Source organism: Neophocaena asiaeorientalis, unplaced genomic scaffold (genome assembly GCF_003031525.2).
Source record: "Neophocaena asiaeorientalis asiaeorientalis breed wild unplaced genomic scaffold, Neophocaena_asiaeorientalis_V1.1 scaffold256, whole genome shotgun sequence".
NCBI classification, from domain to species: domain Eukaryota; kingdom Metazoa; phylum Chordata; class Mammalia; order Artiodactyla; family Phocoenidae; genus Neophocaena; species Neophocaena asiaeorientalis.
The window spans coordinates 5,387,404-5,411,859 of NW_020185324.1; the positions used below are offsets into that span (position 1 = coordinate 5,387,404).

Genomic DNA, 24,456 nt, shown 5'->3' on the forward strand with positions numbered 1-24,456 from the left:
GAGCTAAACATTCCAGGGTAATATTGGCTTAAAATCATAGTATTTTTGGTAAGGAGAGAGGCTTTCACTAGTAGAATGACACTAAGCAAGTCACCTTATCTCTCTGTATGGGTAGATTGATTTCTCGTCTACAAGCCTGTGATTAATATATTTCCCTTGCCCACCCTGTCTTCCCTATCCAAATCACTATTATAAAAAAGAATCCCTTCCCCCACAAGAAACCCTCAATATTTACTATTTCCAAATGGCCTTTCCCTGCAAAAAGGCAGTGGAGTAACAGATACCATGCCTGGTTGAATAAACACATCATTACAAAATATAGAAACATCATTTACTACAATGAATGTATCTGTACTGTTTAGAGTTCTTAAACAGGCTTTTGCCCCCCACCCCTCCCAAAGAGAATGCTTCCATTTCCACAGTTCAGACGACTTTCATTTTAACCCTAACATTAAAGCCACCTTCAGCACTTTATGTTCTTTACGTGGGTCTGTGTTCTGGTTTCTACTCCAGTTAACAGTTTTTGTTTGCAGGAAAAGGGAACTCTCATGGTGGTTGCTGCTTGTAATTTCAACCTTAACATTCTAAGCAGATTTTAGATTTGCTGTTGAGTCACAACTCCTATTTCTAATTTCTTTTTAGAAATTAAACAACGACAACAACAACAACCAAGAACTCTCCAGCATATTTTGCTTGTCAGACAGTAGCCATAGGAATGCAGTTTCCCTGTAAATCCCTTCTTAGGAGAAAACAGGGCTCTAGTTCACTACTTACTTTAAAGAAGTCAGTGTGAATTCAAGTCATTTCTGATCCTGCTATCATTTGCTCAAAGACCTTTTGCAATGGGTCTTATGTAAGAAGAAATGCAGGAGTTGCTTTGGTGAGGTTTATTTAAAGAAACCATTAAATACAAGCTTGACCTGAATCACAGCATCATTTGTATGGGGAAACAGGGGCTATAAATGCATGGTTTTTTTTTTCAGATTGACAGAAAGAAGGCTGATGATGAGTGAAAAAGGCCCTACACAGTTGGGTCACAGGCTACTTCTTCGGCCTCACCTCTTACCACTGCCCCTTCCTTTGCTGTCCTCCAGCCAGTGACCTCTTTCTCGGTCCTTTGAACCTGCCAAGCACCTTCCCTTCTCAGGGTCTTTGCCTTTGCTAGTGTTTCTGCATGAAACTCTTTTCCCAGATAGCTCATTCTCATCCTTCGGATCTCTGCTCAAACGTTAGTTTCTCTGGGAGGTCTTTCCTGGCCACTATAACTAAAATAGCACACTGCCTCCTCACTTCCTGCTCCTTTACTTTTCCTAGCGGCAGTTATACTCTGGCACATTATACTGATAAATTAAAAGCATTTTTGTCGCGTTATCAGAATACAAGCTCCCGTGGGGCAAAGAGTATGTGGGTTGTGTTCACATATCATCCTTGGGGTCCTACAGCCTGGCACACAGTAGATGCTCTAGATATTTGTTGAATGAATGAATGAGGCTCTTTGGGATGGTGGAAGTTGTTTCTCCTCCTTTGCCAGGCCTTGCCGCCATTCCACAGGCATCTGGGCACCTCATTCCACCCTCACCCCTTTCCAGCAGAGGTGACTGGTTGGAATCAGGCGCACGGAATTGCATTGGCGCGAAACGGTGCGTATGAACGCGTTGCCCCAACCCTCGGCGCTACTTCTCTCGGCCTAGCGGCCTGGACTGTGGAGGGGCAGGTTTGCTGCACCCCGAAAGTGGGAGCAAAAGCAGAAAAAGACAACAGTGCGCGGGAGGGGAAAGTCTCTGTGCGGTGCCAGGTTGTGCGCCGAGGGCGCCTTCCCGGCGTGGCTTACTCATTCCCAGCCGCCTCCGGCCACGCACACGGCCATCTGCGGAGGGCCCAGCCCAGCTCAAGTCCCCCCGCCCGCTCACGCCCAGGGGCCACCGCGGGAATCTCCGCGCACGTTCGCTGGCTTCCCGAGAAGCCACGGTCTTGCGTAGCCAGGCCCCGTCGGCCCCTCCGCGCGCGCCGGGGAAAGCGCGGCCTGGGTGGAGAGGCACACGCGCGCACGCGCAGACCGGGGGCGCACGCCAGGCGCCCGCCCCCGCCCCGCCCCCGCCCCGTTCAGAGGCGGCCTCAGTCAGCCGTGAACTGGCCGCCGGACCCGAGGCCAACTGGGAGGCTGAGTTGGACGTAAATAGGACGTCCCAGACAGTGTCGCCTGCGGCGCTGAGAAGACGGTGTGGCTTGGAAGAGGGTGGAGACGACGACTGTGACGGGCTTCCCGGCTGCCCGAAGTGGGAGTGGTGTGGGCTGCCGGAAGGAGGGAGGAAGAGGAGCAGAAGGGGGCAAGCAGCGGCCTCCGCTAACGGCCTCCCGGGGCGCTGAGAGGCTGGGCCGGCTCCCGGCTCGCTCGTCAGTTCGTGCCGCCGCCTCGGCCCCTCGGCCCCGGGGCCCGGACTTGCGGCGCGCGTCGGGGCGGAGGGCTGCTATCGCCGCGCAGGGAGAGGCCCGGTCCTCGCCGCCGAGGGATGTGAGTGGGAGCAGAACCCGCACGGGAGGGCCACCGAGGGCCCAGCCTGGCGGACGCTCGGACCCTTGCCCGCTCCAGGGGCTTCGAAGATCGTGGCCGGGCGGAGGCGCCGGGTAGGAGCAGTCCCTGCGGCCTCGGGGCGCGTCCTCGTCGCCTGATCCGTGCAGCGGGTGGGTGTTATTGCTGCCTGGGCTCCGGCAGCAGTTCTCTATTCACCCTCCCTCCCACCTCCTGATCTCCGCTTTCCCCTCGCTAGTGGCAGTAAACTTCTCGGCAAGAAAATCCTCCTCTTTAAAAGGGAACCTACAACGGACTGTTTTGCGTTGCTATTTGCATCCTTATGTGTCTGATATTCCTCCTCCCTCTTTACTTATTCCTCTTTAAAATTTTCTAGATATCTGAACAGCCTAGAAAAGAGCATCAATTTCCCCTGGATTTCTGCGGTACTAACTGCTGCTTTTTTTTTTTTTTTTTTTTAGGTTTCGGAAGCAGGCAAGGCAACAAGATGTGACCTGTTTCTCTTCTGCAGAAGAGGCCCTTCCTCCCCTTCCCGCGAAGGTGGGTATGCGATCCTGGCTGCTGTCTTTTTTCGCTGCAGTAAAGACGAGGGTGTCTCGAGCTGTTGTGCGTAGGAAGGTTGGAAGCGTGTGTCGACGGGCAGGGCTCATTGTTGCTTACTCCTTTGAAAATGGCAGTACTGAACTTTGAATATTGCTCTGGGAGGGTAATTTTGGGGGTTATTGTTGCTCTTGGATCCTTTAAGAAACGTTAATTGTTTGTTTCTCTGCTGATTGTACATTGTCTTTCTTTGCAGAGAAAACGTTGTCCGTTACCCTTTCTCCTCAAGCAGCCAAAGATTGTTAATCTTTGAACGAGGAACATTTTCAAGTAATAAGATATACCTATTGAGAGGACACGTTAGCTGCTCTTGCTGGGGTTTCTGCGACCACACTGAATGCTTCGTGAATGGTTTTATCTGCTTAAGTTTGCTGTGTCGGTTGAATTTACCCATTTTGCTTTCCGGTGGTTATTAATCTGTCAGAAGAAACTCCTTTTCTCTGAATGAAAGGATAGAGGCAGCTGAGTATGTCACAGAGGGGAGGAAAAATGTGGAGAAGGAAACTACAAGTGGGAATAAGAGCGATGACGATTGCTTTTGGTTTCATAATAGGTTTGTACAAGTGAGTTGTTGGGCTATTGCAGATATTCTGATATAACACCCAATAGATATGAAGATGAATAATCACCTTTTGGCCTACCTTTCCCTACCCCCTTCACCTTTTACCACTTTAGGTATGAGAATCGCTTGCTTGTATGTGCACATATCTTTTAGTGTGTAACATATCTGCAAAGCAGATGTGTCCAACATTTGCCTTAACAAGTATTTACCTGTACAGGAAAGCTACAGTACTTGCTGACTAGTTAAGCATATAATGCTTGTTTTGGCTCTGAGTGTCCTGTGTTTGGAGTTATTTAGCATGTTTTAGGGACCTGTTAAGGAATAGTTTGTTTCATTTACTGGTTTTTCCTAGTGATTTGAGACAGGTGTCTCAGGTATAGGATGGGAACATGATCTTTTCTCTACTTCACCTGGTTATTGCTGAAAGGTGAGATACTTTTGAGGCAGAATAGGGAAGGACATTGGCTTTGGGGTCAGATCTGGGTTTGAATTCTGGTGTTCCTGCCACTTAATAGTGGTATTATTTAAAATCTCTTTGAGTCTCACTTTCTTATAAGATTGTTGTGAGGATTGAGTAAGATTATGCATGCAAAGTAGTACATTGCTTGGCTACTGTGAAAGTCATGGCTGGGCAGGCAAAGGATATTCAGAGAAGGGCACAATGACTGCATAAGGTGATCTGCCAGTGACCAGTGTTTCTTCCTCTTTAGTATAAGGAGAAAAAGGACTTTTATGTCTTGAAGTGGTTAAGGGGTCTTAGAGCATTTTTATGGAAAGGTTTGACCCTTATCATCTCTCCGCACCCCGCTCCCTGCCACATTTGTGCTGCCCCTACCAACTGTTGTGCTGCCCTCTTGTGGTTAACCATGCTAATAAGAACTTTCTTTTGCTCCTCTCCCATTATTTTTTATTCTTCTCTTTTTTAGGCCCCTTCCCTTTGCTCCCAGTTTCCCAGACTGTGTGCTGAGGTGGCCCAGAGTGCCATTGAACCCAAGCATGAACTGATAGTTTGAGGTAGTTCACAGTTTCAACATTAGATTGACACATTCCTTTCTACAATGTCATGTTTTTGCAAAGCTGTATTTTTAGAGGTTGCTCTGATAAAAAGCAACTACTGTATGAAACAGGATACTACAGTATCATGTTGTCCAATTTGATTCCAGGTTTGAGAGTTTGTACAGTGTCCAACAAGCACTAAGTTATAAGGGCATTAACACTTAAGTGGTTTGAACCCAGCTACTTAAGTATTTCTTTTGGCCTAAGGGTGCTATGAAAAAATTACTAACACTAAGAATTTCCTAAATAGAGAAAGTTTGGGAACCTTTACCTTAGCTTTTGGTTGGCTTTTCTGATAAATTTTTTTAAATGGGAAAACTGCCATTTTTTAATGTTGGTCACTAATTGCTTCCCCTCCCCACCAAAATTATTGATACAATTATTGATACAGCCAGTTATCAATTTATTGATAAAACCAGTACTAGCTGATCATAGCTTAGTATATTTACTCTCCTATTTAATATCTTTATAGCTTCTGTCTAGCTTTTTCGTTTTAGGCTAATCCTATTGATTGTCATTCTAGTTACTTTGTGGTTTTTCCAGTACTGTTTTTCTACTAGTATTTTTGACCATCTCCTTAAACATAACATACCTTAAATGAAAATCATCTTTTTATACCCCTTTGTAATTTCCTTCTCTCCTAGCCATATAGGCTTTAAATTAGATGTCATCTTTAAACTACCTCTTTCATTTACCTCATATATTAATCCATTCAACATGTCCTATTCATATTTATTTTGTCATTCATATTTCTGCTTCCCCCACTTTTACCACCTGAATTCCGGGACTCTTATCCTCAGCCTAGCCTAGAATATCGAAAGTCATATCAACCTCTTAGAATCCAGAGTAGTAAGAAATCACGTTGAAAATGTGGATTGGAATTAGATTATGGCTGGTTTCAAGTGCTAGGATGAGAAGAATGTATCAGCACTTTGCTTCATAGGTAATAGACAAGCTTTAAAAGTTTCAGATTGAGAAGGAACTTGCTTAAAAAAGTATTTTAAGAAAATCACAGTGGCACCAGCATTGGGTAGAGTATGAGTTGGAAAGAGAAGTGATAAAGCTAGGAAAATAATCTGGGCCTGAGGTAATGAGGATTTGGCTTTAGTGAAAATAAGACTGGAGAGATGTCACACAAGGCTTAATTCTGGACTGAATAAGAAAGGAGGATGTAGTGCGGGGAGGGAGAGGAGTAATCAAAAATGACTGAAGTTTTGATCCTCAGTGACAGAGGAAATCAAAGAGTGTTGAAACTCTTAAGATATCTGAGAACATGTGCATTAGGAAACCCAGAGAGGTTTAAAAATGTGGCCAAAGTTACTCACCTAGTTGGTGACAAAAAAGAACTAGGGTTTTATTAATGACAGTACTGACAGAAATAGGTATGAGGTATTAGTAGCTGGTTGACGGGATACAGACAACTGGGCTTATATTTTGGATATGTTGAGTTTGAGGTGACAGTGGGGTAAATAAGTGAAAATAGATAGCCAGACAGTGGGACAATATGACTAGAACGTAATAGAGAAATTTAAGGCTGGAATTGTGCTTAGAGAGAAGAGCAGTGCATCTGAGATTGAGCCTTGGGAACTGCACATAATTAGAGAATGGGTGAAAGAAGAGGAATTGGCAAAGGCGACAAAGATGGAGCAGTCAGTGTGTGAAGCAGGTGGGTAGGTAGGTTAAGCAGGTGGGATTGATTAACAAGTTTACCATTGTTGATCACTGCCAAGAAGTGAGAAGAATCAGAATTTTAAAAGGTCTTGGGACTTCTCTGGTGCCGCAGTGGTTAAGAATTCACCTGCCAATGCAGGGGACACGGGTTCGAGCCCTGGTCCGGGAAGATCCCACGTGCCACAGAGCAGCTAAGCCCGTGCGCTACAACTACTGAGCATGTATCTAGAACCCTCGAGCCACAACTACTGAGCCCACGTGCCACAACTACTGAAGACCGTGCGCCTAGAGCCCGTGCTCCGCAACAAGAGAAGCCACCACAATGAGAAGCCTGCACACCACAACGAAGAGTAGCCCCCTTTCACCACAACTAGAAAAAGCCTGTGCGCAGCAATGAACACCCAATGCAGCCAAAAGTAAATAAATTAATTAATTTTTAAAAAAGAAAGAAAAAGGTCTTAAAAATGTGTACTGCTGTCTTTCCTAATATAAAACCTAGAAAAGCAGAAGAAAGAAGAAAATTGCTTATGGTTTCCCCATGCAGAAATAACCATTGCAAATATTTTGTTCTCTCTAGTATAACAAAAAACCATTGAATTTGACTTTTGGTTGATCAGTGGAGACTTCTATTCAAAGCTCTCCATCCCTGGGACTAATGATGAGAATTTTGACACAATAAAGACTAGGAGGTATTTTTTGACAGAATGTTTGTCATTCATCTGTGTCATCTCATATCATATTACACAGGGACCCATATTCCTTATGGGTATTAGCCCTGCATTTATATTATTTGAATGAGTAGACATTCAGTGGTTAGCATTAGACATTCATTGGTCTGTCAGTTTAGACAACTAACCTCTAGGTGCAATTGTACTGGTAAGATCTGAATAAAATGATAAGGTATTAATTGCTAAAAGGAAAGAGAAATTCTTGGTTGATAACTTATAAAACTGAAGGTAGCATAATTAAGAGTATTCAGATTAGGAGAATTGGAAAGGACAAAGGAAGTGTTATCTGTTTTTGAAGCCTGTACAGTATAGCTATTCTAAAGGTGAATGAGGTAGAGATAGTCCATGGGCTATTTGTTTTGCTTGAATGAGTATTTTGATCTTCACAAGGACACTCTTCTGCCTTTTTTGGTATCAGTCCTTGAGAATAGGGCATTCATTATTGCTTACTAGGTTATTTTAATAAATTCTGATTATGAAATATGCCAGTAGGTAATATTTTTATAATATAAAAGGTAGTGTGATGTGAGGAAGTACACTGTTTTGGAAGTCAGGGGATCAAGGACTGACTGCTGTCAATATGGTGTGTGATTTTGAGCAAGTCAAATAATCAGTGAGTCTTGTTTTTTCCTCATTTGGAAAATGAAGGAGTGGACTAAATTTTTTAAAAAACTGTTTACTTTAAAAAGGTGAAATCACATGGTAAAGTGTGTATAAAGTTTAAGAAGTAAATGGTTTAAATGTTTATAACAAAAAAACAGCAGCCCCTTGCCTCTGCTCCCCTCCCCGCATCTCTGATTCTTGTTCTCCAGGAAACCACTTTCAAATCTTAAAACAGTGTCTTCTGGTACTTAGCTCCATATGTGTAAATAACACAATCCACCATCAATAGGCCCCTTTCCTCCAATTCTGTATCTGTACCTGTACTCTGCCCTTCCCTCCTTTACAATGTATGTACTATTCAGTGTCCCATGTAAGACTTCTTCATCTATTTGGGTAGAGGAAACCATCCCCTTTTGCCTTCAAGGACTTTAGCACTGTATTTCTCTCTCCTTTTTTTGCATTCTCAAATTTTCCCTCTACTGGATCATTTCCATTAGTATGTATTTTAGTTGCTATTACTTTGTGACAAAACCACCCCACAACTTAGTGATGAAAAATAACTACTTTATTAGACTCATATTACGCGTCAGTATTTCAGATAGGGCACACCAGAGATGACTTGTTTCCACTCTACAGTGTCTAGGACCTCAGTTGGGAAGAGTTGCTGGCTGGGGGTAATTTGGAGGTAGAGGGCTAGAATCATCTGGAGGTGTCTTCACTCACATGACTGGTAATTGACACTGGCTGCTGACTCAGATCTCAGCTGGGGCTCTTAACTGGAACATGTACGTGTGGCTTGGACTTCCTTAAAATATCGGGGCCTCAGGATAGTTGGCTTTCTTACCTGGTGAGTCAGGGTTTAAAAGTGAGTATTTCAGTGAACATGGCGAGGTGGGGGTGGGGAATAGACTGCTTCTTGTGTTACCGAACCAGGTTCCTTTGCCTGATGTGCAGGAAGCCACATGCTGAGATGCTGAGGTTTGCAGCAGAGAAAATGTTTACTCATGGGGCAGCCAAGTGAGGAGACTGGAGAACAAATCTCAAATCTGCCTTCCCGAAGGTGAAGCACTTGGGATATTTATGGAATAAAGGAGAACGGTGGTCTGAGGCATGGGGAAAGGTGATTGGAAGCAGGAAAAAAGTGCAGTAATTGAAGTTCTGCACAGGCACAACTGAGCTACAGGCTTCTTCATGGGGTGCATGTTCAGAAAATGGTGGCATTAGTATGATCTGAGGGTGGAGCTTTGGGTCTTCTGACATGAAAAGGTGATCCATTGGACAATCAGGCAATCCCAGTTGAATGGGTGGTAGTCTCAGCTGGGTTGAGCTGGTCAAGAACTAGCTCCTGAAAAACAACTTAGGCAAGCATTATTATAGTGACTTATAGTCTAAGGTGTTATCTATGAGAAAGCTATTGGGAGTTTAGATATATTGCTTGGCTAATGACTGTTAGCTATATGGATTTTAAAATCAACTAAAGGCAGGCGAGTAAAAGCAAGTGAGTCAGGTTAGGTTTGGTGGACCTAATCAGGTTAGCCCTCGGTATAAATTGGGGAGTGGCAAGGTCACATTGTGGAAGAAAACATGGGATAGGAGATTTTGTTATGGCTGTCTCTGGACAATATTATTGCCATAATTGCCATTTTGCCACACTTCACATCCCTCCTATGTCCAAAATACACTAACCCCTTCCTCAGAGACCTCTAATTCACATCCCATAATGACATCGCTCAAAATCCAGTATCTCATCATTGAAATCAGGTCCAGATGAAGATGAGGTTCCTTGGGTATGGTTTCTTGAGAATGATTCCTCTATAACTGAAGACCTGTGAAAAGACAAGTAATAGGCCCCCACATAATTAAACTACAAGATTGGAAAGGCATGCATTAACTGCATTAGACATTCCTGTTCAAAAAACAGGGAAAAAAGGAGTCACATGGCATTCTATAGCAATTCCAAAATCTGGCTATGTGCATGATGGCAGTTCCTTGATTAGAGTTCAGTCCTGTTCCCTGGAAGTTGTTCTTAGTGGGCCGTGGCATCTTCTTTTGGTCTTTGGCTTCACCTTCTGAATCATTTTTTTTTTCCCCAGAAGAACTGATCTTGTTTGCCACTGAGTAAGTTTCTGAGCTTGCTTCCTGCCTGTAGTAGTTTGGGGTCCAAATGCCTCCTTTTATTTTATATTATTACTGTCCCTTTCATTCTAAGCTAATGTGACTCCAGTAAAAACTTTGTGGACTTCCTGTGTGTCAGTTCATAGTCTACTCCATCAGACAAAAGTCATACCCACAAATCTGTTTTGAGAGGAACTTTTTGCTACCTTAGGCTTCTGTGAAGCTGCTGTAGAACAATATCCTTAAGATCCTAAGGTAATCTCTTGTTTGAAAGGATATGTGAGGTAGTGATTCAGATCTTTCTGAGGTCTGAACAGTGGTCCCACTCTAGATTTGGTTTTTGCCTTGAGGCCCTTTCTTTAAGAACATTTTGCTGGCTGAAAAGACTGTTTTTAGCCCTTTACATTTCATTGAAATTCCACTCAGAAAGCAAATAGCTCATTTTTTATTTCCTCTTGCTGCTCTTCCACTTATAAAGGCAGATAGAAGAAGCTAGCTGTTTCTTCAACATTCTACCTAGAATCTTCTTAATTTATTAAGTATATGTTTTATTTTCCATGTTACCGTAGGTGATAGTTTTGCTAAACTTTACTATATAACAAGAATCTCCTTTTATTTAGCTTTCAATAGAATTTTCCTCATTTTCCTTTAAGCCCTCACTGACAGCCTCCTTGAGGCCAGTTAAGTTTCCATTAAATCTCTTCAAGGCCCTTTAAATTTGTGAACACAAACTCCAGATGGGTCCCTATCTGTTCCTGGCCTTACTAGAACCGTTCCCTTACCCAGTAGTTCTTTTTTTTTTTTTTTTTTGCTGTATGTGGACCTCTCAGTGTTGTGGCCTCTCCCGTTGCGGAACATAGGCTCCAGACGCGCAGGCTCAGCGGCCATGGCTCACGGGCCCAGCTGCTCTGCGGCATGTGGATCTTCCTGGACCGGGGCATGAACCCGTGTCCCCTGCATTGGCAGGCAGACTCTCAACCACTGCGCCACCAGGGAAGCCCCCCCCAGTAGTTCTTAATCAGAATTACCTAGAGGTCTTGTTTACACACAGATTGCTGGGCCCCGTGCCCAGAGTTTCTGATTCAGTAGGTCTGTAGTGGGACCTGAGAATTTGCATTTCTGATAGGTTCCCAAGTGATGCTGATGATGTTGGTTTGGGTACCAAACTGTGAGAGTTACTGATTTAAACCAGGATTTGGCAGTATTTCTCTTAAAGAACAGAGAGTAAATATTTTGGGCTTTTCAGGCAAGATTGTCTCTGATGCAACTACTCAACTCTACCATTGCGGTGCAAAAGCAGCCATAAATGAAGAGACATGTAAAGCTTTATATACAAAACAGGCAGTTTCGTAAAGCTTTCTTTACAAAAACAGGTAACTGTCTGAATTTGACCTGTGAGCTGTAGTTTGCCAATTCCTAATTTATACCATTACTTGACTCCATATTGTCTTCAAGCTACTGCCCCATTTCTACTGCCTTTTGGAGCAAAGCTCTTTGGAAGAGTTGTCTCTATTTGTCTCTTCTTTTTATTCTCTCTTAAAATGTTTATGTCCTGCTACCTGGCTCTTTGGTGGGGCTAATGGTGGACTCTGGGAGGGCTCACGCCAAGGAGTACTTCCCAGAACTTCTGCTGCCAGTGTCCTTGACCTCATGGTGAGCCACAGCCACCTGCCACCTCTGCAGGAGACCCTCCAGCACTAGCAGGCTGCACCACAAGACTTGCAGGATCTTAGTTCCCCCACCAGGGATTGAACCTGCGCTCTCTGCAGTGGAAGTGCGGAATCTTAACCACCGGACTGCCAGATGAGGACACCACGTTAGTTAAACTGGCAAAGAAGGATTCAATCCCAGAGAGTTAAATCAGCAAGGTCACCCACCATCCTAGAAGTCTTGCTCCTGGTAACTGCCAAGCCTACATCTGACTAAATTTAATTCATCTTCTAAAATCTTTTTTAGAAACTCTGAGCCCTGGTCTTGACTATGATGGACAAGTCTTCAAGGAGGATTCCAAACAGAACTAATATGGCACTCAATCTCAACTTAAATATAGAAATGAGCTGAAAAATGGTTCCAGTAAAAGGATTCTTCATGTTGAATAATCAAACCATTATTATAGCATTATGACAAAATGAAGACTCATCTTGGTCTAATATTTAACTGAAGGTAAAATCAGAATATTTATGATGACTGGAAATTTATTATATCTAATTTTTTAAGTACTAGGTTCCCAGAGTTCCTTCAATAATTTTTCTGGGATAGCCTCATCCACCAGAGGGCAGACAGCAGAAGCAAGAAAAACTATAATCCTGCAGCCTGTGGAACAAAAACCATATTCACAGAAAAATAGACAAGATGAAAAGGCAGAGGGCTATGTATCAGATGAAGGAACAAGATAAAACCCCAGAAAAACAACTTAATGAAGTGGAGATAGGCAACCTTCCAGAAAAAATTCAGAATAATGATAGTGAAGATGATCCAGGACCTTGGAAAAAGAATGGAGGCAAAGATCGAGAAGATGCAAAAAATGTTTAACAAAGACCTAGAAGAATTAAAGAACAAACAATACAATAAATGAAATGAAAACTACACTAGAAGGAATCAATAGCAGAGTAACTGAGGCAGAAGAATGGATAAGTCACCTGGAAGACAGAATGGTGGAATTCACTGATGGCAACAGAATAAAGAAACAAGAATGAAAAGAAATGAAGACAGCCTAAGAGACCTCTGGGACAACATTAAACAGCAACATTCGCATTATAGGGGTCCCAGAAGGAGAAGAGAGAGAGAAAGGACCCAAGAAAATATTTGAAGAGACTGTAGTGGAAAACTTCCCTAATGTGGGAAAGGAAATAGCCATCCATGTCCAGGAAGTGCAGAGAGTCCCACACAGGATAAACATAAGGAGGAACACGCTGAGACACATAGTAATCAAATTGGCAAAAATTAAAAACAAAAATTATTGAAAGCAGCAAGGGAAAAACAACAAATAACATACAAGGGAACTCCCATAAGGTTAACAGCTGATTTCTCAGCAGAAACTCTAGAAGCCAGAAGGGACTGTCATGACATATTTAAAGTGATGAAAGGGAAGAACCTACAACCAAGATTACTCTACCTGGTAATGATCTCATTCAGATTCGATGGAGAAATCAAAAGCTTTACAGATAAGCAAAAGCTAAGAGAATTCACCACCATCAAACCAGCTCTACAGCAAATGCTAAAGGAACTTCTCTAAGTGGGAAACACAAGAGAAGAAAAGGACCTACAAAAACAAACTGAAAACAATTAAGAAAATGGTAATAGGAACATACATATCAATAATTACCTTAAACGTGAATGGATTAAATGCTCCAGCCAAAAGACACAGGCTTGCTGAATGGATACAAAAACAAGACCCATATGTATGCTGTCTACAAGAGACCCACTTCAGACCTAGGGACACATACAGACTGAAAGTGAGGGGATGGAAGAATATATTCCATGCAAATGGAAATCAAAAGAAATACTCATATCAGATAAAATAGACTTTAAAATAAAGAATGTTACAGGAGACAAGGAAGGACACTACATAATGATCAAGGGATCAGTCCAAGAAGAAGATATAACAATTATAAATATACATGCACCCAACATAGGAGCACCTCAGTACATAAGGCAACTGCTAACTGCTCTAAAAGGAAATCGATGGTTAACACAATAATAGTGGGGGACTTTAACACCTCACTTACACCAATGGACAGATCATTCAAACAGAAAATTAAGAAGGAAACAAGCTTTAAATGAAACAATAGACCAGATAGATTTAATTGAACCCTGTTCCCAAAACCAAACAAAGATACTACAACAAAAGAAAATTACAGACCAATATCACTGATGAATATAGATGCAAAAATCCTCAACAAAATACTAGCAAACAGAATCCAGCAACACATCAAAAGGATCATTCACCATGAGCAAGTGGGATTTATCCCAGAGATGCAAGGATTCTTCAATATACACAAATCAATCAATGTGATACACCATATAAACAAATTGAAGAATAATGACCATATGATCATCTCAATAGATGCAGAAAAAGCTTTTGACAAAATTCAACACCGATTTATGATAAAAACTCTGCAGAAAGTGGGCATAGAGGGGACCGACGTCAACATAATAAAGGCCATATACTGCAAACCCACAGCAAACATCATTCTCAATGGTGAAAAACTGAAAGCATTTCCTCTTAAGATCAGGAACAAGACAAGGATGTCCACTCTCACTGCTGTTAAATGGGAGAAAATATTTGCAAATGAATCTTCAGACAAAGGATTAATCTCCAAAATATATAAACAACTCATGCAGCTCAATATTAAAAAAACAACCCAATCCAAAAATGGGCAGAAGACCTAAATAGACATTTCTCCAAAGAAGACATGTAGATAGTCAAGAAGCACATGAAAAGCTGCTCAACATCACTAATTATTAGAGAAATGCAAATCAAAACTACAGTGAGGTATCACCTCACACCAGTTAGAATGGGCATCATCAGAATATCTACAAACAACAAATGCTGAGAGGGTGTGGAGAAAAGGGAACCCTCTTGCACTGTTAGTGGGAATGTAAATTGATACAGCCACTCTGGAGAACCATATGGAGGTTCCTTAAAGAACTAAAAATAGAATTACCATATTATCCAGCAATCCCACTACTGGGCATATACCCAGAGAAAACCACAATTCAAAAAGACACATGCACCCCAATGTTCATTGCATCACTATTTACAATAGCCATGTCATGGAAGTAACGTTAAATGCCCTTCGACAGACGAACGAATAAAGAAGTTGTGTTACATATATACAATGGAATATTACTCAGCCATAAAAAGGAACGAAATTGGGTCATTTGTAGAGACATGGGTGGATCTAGAGACTGTCATACAGAGTGAAGTAAGTCAGAAAGAGAAGAACAAATATCGCATATTAATGCATAGATGTGGAACCTAGAAAATCGTACAGATGAACCGGTTTGCTGAGCAGAAATTGAGGCACAGAAGTAGAGAAAAAAGTAGAGACAGCAAGGGGGGAAGTGGTGGGGGGTGGGGGTTGTGGTGTGATGAATTGGGAGATTGACATGTATTCACTTATGTGTATAAAATGGATGACTAATAAGAAAAAAATAAATTTTCTGATCTTAAAAAAAAGTTATGTGCTTTTTGAACAGGTAACACATTTAAATGTTTTAAAATTCAAAAAGTAGTATCTTTGTACCTAAGTCAATTTGTATGTATGTGACCATAAATATAGGTTAAATAAATAGAAGAGAAATTGCTTATTTAAAAGTGGTATGTGTTATTAATTTCAATAAATATTGCCAAATTTATCTCCATAGAAATGCCAATTTATACTTTTCTACACTTTTCAGATGGTTTGATCTTTGCCAATTTGAGATGTGAAAAATGGAATCTCATTATAATTTTAACTTAAAATTTTCTTTTTCTGGGAGCTGTTCACTCTTATCCTGGCTCATTTTCTGTTGGGTTGTTGACCTTTTACTTTGATTTGTGAGAGTTTTTTTTATACTAGGGAAAATAGCTCTGTTTGGGAAATGCATTGTAAATATTTTCTCCACGTTGTATTTTTATCTTTTTGCCTCTCTTTATAGTGTGATTTCTTTTGCCATGCATATGTTTTTTTTCATTTTTTTTCAGTCCTTTCTGTCAGTTACCAGTCTTTTATTTTGTTTTTAATCATACTTCACTAGGTCCCTCTCATCCCTGAAATCATGTTTTTGAAACTTTCCCATGTTATCTTGATTCAGCTGGTATTTATATTGGTGCATGGTATAAGGTGGAATCCAACCTTTTCCTTCAGTTCATTGTCTGATTGTTCCAACACCATCTGTTGAATAATCCATCTTTTCTCTGCTGTTGTGAAATGGTAGTGTTTTAAACTGTGTATATAGTTGGGTCTATTTCCTGACTTTGTTTGTTTCAACAAAGACTCCTGTGAAACTGTACTGTGAGTTCTAGCTCAGGGAATATTTCTATTAGTTTCTTCATTTTCAGGTCCTATATAGTATTTGGCATGCAGGAGGTATTCAAATGTTTGAAAATAAAATGAAGAAGTCAACAATTTAGAGACATAAGCAGATCTTTTTGTCAATTATGCAATTTAATTATTCTATTTAATTACCCTTAAAAATTTTTTTAATATTTATTTATTTATTTGGCTGAGCCACGTCTTAGTTGTGGCACACCAGATGTTTGTTGTGGCATGCGGGATCTTTAGTTGCAGCATGTGGGATCTAGTTCCCTGACCAGAGATCAAGCCTGGGCCCCCTGCATTGGGAGCGTGGAGTCTTAGCCACTGGACCACCAGGGAAGTCCCGTTTTTCGTATTTTTAAACTTGGATCTGAGTTTGGTTTTTCCGTTTCTCTTTTACCTTTTTTTTTGGCTCTATTGTGAGGTCTTATTTTTTATATTTGATGAATGGATTTTTGCCAACTTAAGATCTTTTCTTCTTTTCCTAATCTATTTTTGGCCTTTAATTGTTAATAATTTAACAATGGTTAAATTGTGGTTTTATCTGTATCAAATTTGCATACCAAGAGAAGTTTGTCACTTCATAATGGCAGTCCATAGCCTAGGGTGAATCATTTGAGAACTGGAATACCCAAGGAAAAATTAATTTAAGGGCTGATTATTACATCTGTGGATAATTGACCAGAACAGAAAAGATAGAATTAAAGGTGAGTCTGGATTTTATAACTTAGTATTTTGAAAAACTGAACTTAGAATAATGTTTTTTAAGCTTTTGTAATGGATGGATACTACTTTGTATATAAAATATATTTAAACAAGAGAATCAGAGTAGTAGCCTGTCCTGTTAAAAAATATTATTCCTGCGTTTACCCCCAACTCTCCTTCCCACAGACTTTTTTAAGGCAAATATTCAGTGATAATTGGAATATATTTATTACCTGGAACATTTTAAATTATTAATAATAAAATAAGTACGCCTTTCATTGTAATAAGTTTCACAGTGTGGCTGATTATGGTGGTCAGTAAAAATAACATTGTATTAGGAACAGTCTTCGTGGTCGGAGTTATTTCTCTCCTTTGATACTACTTTCCTTCCTCTACCTCTCACCCTTTGTTTATAGGCAACCATTAGATATATTGGTTTAACAAAGGTTTAACTTGGAAAGATTTGTTCGGAGAGGATTTCAGTACTTGGGGAATGACCAGAGAAGAAAATAGTAAATTATGGTACAAGTTCGTTTGATTTATGATGGTTAATGTGGAAGTGGAAATCCATCCAAAATAGAAAATACTTAAGTGTCTAGAAAATTAAATTTCATTTCCAGGTTTATGTATTCCTGATTCTTGTTTATGCATAAGTGGTTTATTTTTTATCTGACGCATTATAATCTTTACAGAATTATTTCATTAGAATGTCTAAAATAGTATTCTTCTAAAATGGTAGTATTTTAAAAATCAGTATGAACTTAAATTCATACTGATTTAAATAACTTTAGATTTTTTGAATGTCAATAGCAAAAAATAGTGTTAAGTACTTCAGTAGTAGAATTAGTTAAGTATCCTGTGCAATTTTATTTTCTATAGGCAAACTCATCGCTTGTTAATATAAAAAAATTTCTTGGTAGTATAAGCTTGGAGTATGATGGTTTTGAAATGAAATCTTAAGGGTCACTCCTCCCCTCCCCCATGATCCACAGCACTTTCAGAGATCTATTCAAAGACTTTCCCCCATCTTTATTTTCACCTTTTCCTATGTAGTCATCACGAAGCGTGATTCTGAGGAGTGGCTCAAAATGTGTTCCTAGGACGAAAAATAGGGGAAGGAGATCAATTTGCTGAAGAATTTACATTTTCTCTGCTTTCTATTCGTATATAATCCATGGCATCAAGTTTCTTAGGGAGATCTTTTAAATTATTGCTTGTCATGCATGTATTTCTGTGACTGGTCCAGGGTAAAATGATGAAGTTTGACTTCATTGTCCTTTAAATGTGTACCTGTTCTCTTCCTTTTCTTCTCTAAAACCTCCAAGTTGAGTAAGTATTCATCTCAAATCCCTTGCTTCTTATGTGAAAGAATCATGATGTTGTTTTAAAATACATACATTTGCATATATTTTATGTATGGTTTTAAGAGTCAATATTAGAGTAATGTACATGTGTTGAACAATATCTCTTCAAACAGAAAAAGTCAGGTGCATAAACGTGGTCATCTAAAAATTACATTCATCAATCAAAGGGGAAAAAAAGATTACAGGTCCTTTAGTGATTGGTTTAATAAATTGCTTAATAAATTTTAGTAGCTTTCTGGATGTTTAATTTAATTTAATTTTTTTGCACTTAATGGTTTTTTAAAGAAATTTTATTGGGGATATAGTTGATTTACAGTGTTGTGTTAGTTTCAGGTGTACAGCAAGGGAATCTGTTATACATATATCCATTCTGTTTTAGATACTTTTCCCATATAGGCCATTACAGAGTATTGAGTAGAGTTCCTGTTCTATACAGTCGGTCCTTACTAGTTATCTGTTTTATATATATAGTAGTGTGTATGTGTCAATCCCAGTCTATCAGTTTATCCCTCCCCCCTGCCTTATCCCTTGGTAACCATAGGTTAATTTTCTACATCTGTAACTCTGTTTCTGTTTTGTAGATAAGTTCATTTGTAGCCTTTTTTAGATTCCACATATAAGTACTATCATATGATATTTGTCTTTCTCTGACTTACTTCACTCAGTATGACAATCTCTAGGTCCATCTATGTTGCTGCAAATGGCATTATTTTGTTCTTTTTTATGGCTGAGTAATATTCCATTGTATATATGTACCACATCTTCTTTATCCATTCCTCTGTTGATGGACATTTAGGTTGCTTCCACGTCTTGGTGGCTATTGTAAATAGTGCTACAATTAACATTGGAGTGTGTGTATCTTTTTGAATTATGGTTTTCTCTGGGTGTATGCCCAGGAGTGGGATTGCTGGATATATGGTAGCTCTATTTTTAGTTTTTTAAGGAACCTCCATACTGTTCTTCATAGTGGCTGTACCAGTTTGCATTCCCATCAACAGTGCAAGAGGGTTCCCTTTTCTCCACACCTGCTCCAGCATTTATTGTTTGTAGATATTTTGATCATGGCCATTTTGACCAGTGTGAAGTGATACCTCGTTGTAGTTTTGATTTGCATTTCTCTAATAATTAGTGATGTTGAGCATCTTATCGTGTACTTTTTAACCACCCGTATGTCTTCTTTGGAGAAATGTCTATTTAGATCTTCTGCCCATTTTTTGATTGGGTTATTTGTTTTTTTGATATTGAGCTGCCTGAGCTATTTGTATATTTTGGAGATTAATCCTTTGTCGGTTGTTTCATTTGCAAATATTTTCTCCCATTCTGAGGGTTGTCTTTTCACTTTGTTTATGGTTTCTTTTGCTTGCTGTGCAAAAGCTTTTAATTAGGTTCCATTTGTTTATTTTTGTTTTCATTTTCTTTACTCTAGGAGGTGGATTGAAAAAGACCTTGCTGCAGTTTATGTCAGAGGGTATTCTACCTATGTTTTCCTCTAACAGTTTTGTAGTATCTGGTCTTACATTTAGGTCTTTAATCCATTTTGAGTTTATTTTTGTGTGTAGTGTTAGGGTGTGTTCTAATTTTGTTCTTTCACATGTAGCTGTCCAGTTTTCCCAGCATCACTTTTTGAAGAGAGTGTCTTTTCTCCACTGTATATTCTTGCCTCGTTTGTCTTAGATTAAGTAACCGTAAGTGTGTGGGTTTATTTGTGGACTTGCTATCGTGTTCCATTGATCTGTATTTCTATTTTTGTGCCAGTACCATACTGTCTTGATTGCTGTAGCTTTGTAGTATAGTCTGAAGTCTGGGAACCTGATTCCTCCAGCTCGTTTTTCTTTCTCAAGATTGCTTTGGCTATTCAGGGTCTTTCGTGTTTCCGTATAAATTGTACAATTTTTTGTTCTAATTCTGTGAAAAATACATTGGTAATTTGATACAGATTGCATTGAATCTGTAGATTGCTTTGGGTAGTATAGTCATTTTGACAATATTGATTCTTCCAATCCAGGAACATTGTATATTTGTCCATCTGTTTGTGTCGTCTTTTATTTTTTTCATCAGTATCTTACAGTTTTCTGAGTATAGGTCTTTTGCCTCCTTAGGTGCGTTTATTCCTAGGTATTTGATTCTTAATGTGTCAAGTACAGTTTTAAATTAATAGGGTCATCCTATTAATTATGATTTGTGCCATTTTAACTCAAGAGTGTGTATTGTAGAGACTTTTCCATTTCAGTGATTAGAGATTCATTCATTTATTCACTTAGTCCTTTCCTTATTCAGTCAGAGGGTCACTCAACTCAGTCTGTCACTCATTTGGTTAATTGATTACTCTCTTGGCTCATCATGCACTCACTCACACATTCATCCTATCAGTCACTTATTCAGCTGGTCAGTCAGTCATTCAAGTCACTCAGTGGATCAGTTGGTCACTCAGTGTCAATCAGTCCCTCACCCACCTATGCACTCAATCATATCAATCAACATTTAATCAATCATCCATTAAATAAATAATACAGTCAATCATTCAGTAGATACTTAGTGTCCATTTTAAGCTATGCACTGCATATAATGCTAAGGATAAGTCAATGGACATCATTTTTAATGTCCTTACAGTATTCTCTTCGCTAAGTATACCATAGTTAATTGATCAGATCCTTTTAAGGTCATTAAAACTTCTTTTCATTATTATAACCAGTGTTTCATAGAATTCTTAGTATGCATATTACTGCTCTTGTCCTTTTTAAATGGAAAAAATTTAGATATTATTGTTTTTAATATCCTTGCCAACACTGGGTATTGCAGATCTTTTTAATCTATGCCATTGTGATAGGGAAGAAACAGTACCTCATAATTATTTACTTTTCTCTGATTATTAATCATGTTGACCATGTTTTCAGTTTAGGGAATATTTGTGTTTCTTTTGTGAAATGCCTGTTCATGTTCTTTGTCCATTTTCTTACTGATTTGTAACAGTTGGTTGTATAAATACATTAAACCTTTGTAACACGTTTTTCTCTCAATTTTACAAAAACTTTTGATTATGATATTTATAATTTTATGTAGTCCAATTCTGTGTCAGTCTTTATTTCCTTTATTTCATTTTTTTTTGCTTAGATGTTGGGTTTGGAAAGGATGTACATATGTGAAAGATTTTTGGGTAAGAAATAATTAAAGTGGTAAGGTAGATAGCTAGTGGGAGGCAGCCGCATAGCACAGGGAGATCAGCTCGGTGCTTTGTGACCACGTGGAGGGGTGCGATAGGGAGGGTGGGAGGGAGGGAGACGCAAGAGGGAAGAGATATTGGAACATATGTATATATATAACTGATTCATTTTGTTGTAAAGCAGAAACTAACATACCATTGTAAAGCAATTATACTCCAATAAAGATGTTAAAAAAAAGTGGATGGATTTAAAATACACCAAAGAAATTAGTGGAAATGTCCAACTTAAAATGTGTAAGGGTACGAAGAAGAACATGAGGAAGAGTAAATAGGAATGATTTTTTTTTTTTTTTTTTTCGGGAAATTTTTTGCGGTACATGGGCCTCTCACTGTTGTGGCCTCTCCTGTTGCGGAGCACAGGCTCCAGACGCGCAGGCTCAGTGGCCATGGCTTACGGGCTTAGGCGCTCCGTGGCATGTGGGATCTTCCCGGACTGGGGCATGAACCCGTGTCGCCTGCATCGGCAGGCAGACTCTCAACCACTGTGCCACCAGGGAAGCCCAGCAATGATTTTTAAAGACAGTATTTATAAGTACTTGAAAATGTTTTAAATCATTTTGAAGGAGTAGGATCCAAATATAAAGAGAAATATAATATGGAAATGAAATAAAGGCATATACTCATTGCACAGATTGTTTCCTAGTGACAGTTATAGTAACTTAGAGGTAATTTTTATGCCTTTTAGGAGTTTCTTTTTAAAAAATTTTTCAAGCATACATGTATGTGTATATATATATGCTTCACTGTGGTCAGTTTTTATAAATGGTCCATATGTGCTCAAAATTATATATTTTAGGTGGAAGGCTGTAATATATTTGTCATTTTGTACTGGATTGTTTGTCTTTTTTCAGTTTGTGGAGCTCTTTGTGTATTAGAGATATTGTTTGAGAAATGAATTGCACATATTTCCCCAAGTCTATTTGTCTCTTGGTTTTGTTCATGGTCCCTTTTCTGTAGAGAAATTGAAGTTTTAATATAATAGATCTTTTTCTTTATTGTAGAGGTAGAAAACTTGAATAATTTCAGTGTCATTAATGAGTATAAAGAGGCTTGTTATGGAAGATAGTAGGGAGAAGTGGAGACCATGGGGAACTGGAGAGTGCCTGTCCTGCCTAATGCATTGAAATTCAAGTAGGAATTAAAAAAACACTTTATTAGTCTAGGAAACTATGGACTTAGATAGCCAATTTGTGTGACTTTTGTTATATGGATGTTGGGTTTCCCATTTTGTGTAAGAAAGTTTTCCATTCCAGGTAAAGTCCTCTCAGAGATTCTTCCAGTATTTTCATTGTTTTATTTTTTACATTAAACACTTAATTCTTATATAATTTATTTTTATATAAAGTATATAGTAATAGCATGTTTTCTCCAGTTACACTATCAGTTATGCCAGTGCCTTTTGTAAAAAAAAAAAAAAATCCTTTTCTACTGTATAGAAATGTCATCATTATCACATTAAGTTCCTATATATACTTGGATTTATTTCTGGATGCTCTTTTGGTCCACTGATCTGTCTAGTGCATACCAATACTATTTTGGCTAGGGTTGTTTTATAGTAAGTTTTAATATCTGATAGGGTAAATATTTTCCTGTAATTTTCCTGACAAATATATTGAGTTTTGATAAATTAATTATAAACACACAAATATGCCAAAAGACAATAAAAAGACTGAAACCATTCATAAATCTACATGGACAACAAATATAATCATCCTTTCCAGTAATAAGGAGAATTCAATTAAAATAGAACTAACTTCCTCCCTCCCTTCCTTCCTTTTTTTCCTTTGCAGTACAATATTTTTAATAGCTTGAATTACAAGCCATACAAAAAAAAAATCCCATTCACAGTAGTAAGAACTTTTAAATGCTTATGAAATACATTCAAACAATATAACAGGGTCTATATTAAAAAAATTTCTCTTGAATTTAATCGTGTTTATAGGACATAGACTTAAAATTTTTTTTAATTGTAGTATAGTTGATTTACAGTGTTGTCCTAATCTCTGCTGTACAGCAAAGTGACTCAGTTATACACATATATGCATACTTTTCTTAAATATTCTTTTCCATTATGGTTTATCACAGGATATTCAATATAGTTCCCTGTGCTATACATTAGGACCTTGTCGTTTATCCATTCTAAATGTAATAGTTTGCATCTACCAACCCCAACCCCATTCCAGTCCATCCCTCTCCCCCTGCACATTGGCAACCACAAGTCTGTTCTCTATGTCTGTGAGTCTGTTTCTGTTTTGCAGATAGGTTCATTTGTGCCATATTTTAGATTCCACTTATAAGTGATATCATATGATATTTGTCTTTCTCTTTTTGATTTACTTAACTAAGTATGATAATTTCTAGTTGCATCCATGTTGCTGCAAATGGCATTATTTTGTTCTTTTTTATGGCCGAGTAGTATTCCATTGTATATATATACCTCATCTTCTTTATTCATTCATCTGTCAATGGACATTTAGGTTGTTTTTATGCTTTGGCTATTGTGAAACGTGCTACTAGGAACATACGGGTGCATGTATATTTTTGAAGTATAGTTTTGTCTGTGTATATTCCCAGGAATGGGATTGCTGGATCATATGGTAATTCTATTTTTAGTTTTCTGCAGAACCTCCATACTGTTCTCCGTAGTGGCTGTACCAACTTACATTCCTACCAACAGTGTAGGAGGGTTCCCTTTTCTCCATATCCTGTCCAGCAGTTGTTATTTGTAGACTTTTTAATGATGGCCATTCTGACTGGTGTGAGTGGTACCTCACTGTAGGTTTTTTTTTTTTTTTTTTTTTTTTTATGCGGTACGCGGGCCTCTCACTGTTGTGGCCTCTCCCATTGCGGAGCACAGGCTCCGGACGCGCAGACTCAGCAGCCATGGCTCACGGGTCCAGCCGCTCCGCAGCATGTGGGATCTTCCCAGACCGGGGCACGAACCCGTGTCCCCTGCATCGGCAGGCGGACTCTCAACCACTGCGCCACCAGGGAAGCCCCCCCTCACTGTAGTTTTGTTTTGCATTTCTCTAATAATTAGTGATGCTGGGCATCTTTTCATGTGCCTACTGGTGCTCTGTAGCACATACATATTTTTATGTAGTGGCATTCTTATTTCATCCTAGACACTGTTCCTCTTGATTAATCCAAAGAAGAAGATCTTTTGCACTATTACAGCATTTTGTAGGTGAATTTCAGATGAAGAAAGGGTCTGTAAATGCACAAGTAAAGAAAGATCAGCAAATAGCCTACCGCTTTCTGTGTAGCATCTTTTGGTTT

The 24,456-nt window shown here is 39.2% G+C and overlaps 1 protein-coding gene across 2 annotated transcripts in view; it reads left to right on the top strand.

The window, feature by feature from the left end:
- The first annotated feature begins 2,128 nt into the window (after positions 1 to 2,128).
- Positions 2,129 to 24,456, top strand: part of JAK2 (Janus kinase 2) — a 153,046-nt gene continuing 130,718 nt past the window's right edge. The window contains exons 1-2 of one of the 2 annotated variants that reach the window (XM_024734235.1): positions 2,129 to 2,682; positions 2,992 to 3,070. The gene's annotated coding sequence lies outside the window, so the exon portion shown is untranslated. The remainder of the gene's footprint in view (positions 2,683 to 2,991; positions 3,071 to 24,456) is intronic. The other variant, XM_024734236.1, reaches the window with a different exon arrangement.